At 51.2% G+C, this 1,675-nt stretch overlaps 1 protein-coding gene across 1 annotated transcript in view; it reads right to left on the bottom strand.

The window, feature by feature from the left end:
* Positions 1-1,675, bottom strand: part of CPNE8 (copine 8) — a 186,965-nt gene that overhangs the window by 183,252 nt on the left and 2,038 nt on the right. The window lies entirely within an intron of this gene.

Below are 1,675 nucleotides of genomic sequence, written 5' to 3'. Positions count from 1 at the left end.
AGAAACATCGATGAGAGAGAAACATCGATCAGCTGCCTCCTACACACTCCCCTCTGGGGATGTGCCCGCAACCCAGGTCCATGCCCTTATAACCGGAATCGAACCTGGGACCTTTCAGTCCGCAGGCCGACGCTCTATCCACTGAGCCAAACCGGTTTCGGCGGCATTCAGATTTTATAGGATGTTCAGTAGAGGATAAGAGCTCTAGAAAATGCTGTTAATGAAGTACTTTTGACTCTGCAGTATCTGTATGTATTAATAACCTCCCTCTAGCATCCAAAACCAACTTCAGAGAGAAAAATAAAGGCCTAGAACTTAATATCTAAAAAGAGTTTTCCATAAAGTTTCACCTGTTCAATTGACATTAAGAAATGTGTGGAAGCACTTAAAACTGTGGCCACACCATAAGACAAGAGGCTAATGCTTCGCTATCATTAGCAGCATTGTTGTTTCCACAGTTTGAGGTCAGCAGTGAGAGGAATCAAGCCATCAAGGGATTACACATCGTTTCAGAGATAGCTGATTAACACCTCAATCTTGGGTTGGTGCTTGAAATCCCCCGCCCCCTATCTATCCCCAACCCTCCTCAAGAAAAATCATTCCTTTGGCTTTAGACTTTGTCTTGTAAAAATGCAAAATCAAGTACCACTAGGTTGACAGCACTTTAAGCTCCAGGTCTTATTTACGAGGGAGCGTCTCCAGGTTTATTAGATTTCTTTAAGGCGAGTTTTACCCAGGAAAGGAAGGGGAGGGTTTCAAGGCATGAAAAACAATCTTGGGGCCGAAGGTGGACATGTGAGAAGAGAGTTTTCCAACGAGAGAGATCAAAATGTGCCAACAAGGCAGTGAATTATAACCGGCAAATCCTCCCCCTCCTTTTGCTAAAATCAATTTAGTCTTCCCCCGCCCATTTCCTCAAAATCGGCGTTAGAGCGAGAGGGCTGCTTTGTTTACAGGGAAACTGACCCAAAGAACAGAAGGCAAAGGAATCTGAAATGTACAGAACCTTGGGCAAGGGTGTTGATTGTTAGAAGCACAATGTGTCTATTTGCTGGTAGAAAATCGTGACTTGCCAGCCTTTAAGTAAGGCACAGATTCTTCTGCAACCGCTGGGCTGGAGCCGAAATCTCTACCTATCAGGCACGAGGCAGGCGCAGAGCCCGGAAAAGTGTGTGTGCGGGTGTGTTGAGGGAAGGGGAGGGGAGGAGGAGGGACAGGCGAACCCGAGGGCTCCAGGAAGTGGGTGGGGAGGAAGCCGCAGAGGTTGGAGCCAACCGGGTCACTAGCAGGGCTGCGGACGCCTGGCTGGGGGAGTCCCGGGTCACCGCGCGCCACGGTCACGAGCGCTTTTGGCAACGCTGTCCCCTTCGATTCCCGTCATCACCCAGCCGTACCGCTCGGGTATGGGACGTAAAAAGGGCTTGCAAAGTGGGCGGCGGCAGGAGTTTTCCCCGCTGAGTCACAGCCCAGCCAACTTTTACAGCATTTCCCCAGGAAGAAAACAAGAAGTCTCCGTCCCGTAGCCCCCCGCGCGCTCCTAGTTCCCGCTATCCGCCCGGGGCCGCTCGACCCAGGGGTGACTCCAGACCCACAACTGGGCTGCTGGCCACTCATCGGACAACTTCTCACCCGCTCCAAGCCTCGGAGTACCCCGGGCGCTTGCCAAGCGCTCCCA

The sequence above is a fragment of the Myotis davidii genome, unplaced genomic scaffold (genome assembly GCF_000327345.1).
Source record: "Myotis davidii unplaced genomic scaffold, ASM32734v1 scaffold902, whole genome shotgun sequence".
Classification (NCBI taxonomy): Eukaryota; Metazoa; Chordata; class Mammalia; order Chiroptera; family Vespertilionidae; genus Myotis; species Myotis davidii.
The sequence above is the reverse complement of the archived record's forward strand: the minus strand, read 5'-3'. Positions and strand labels throughout refer to the sequence as shown.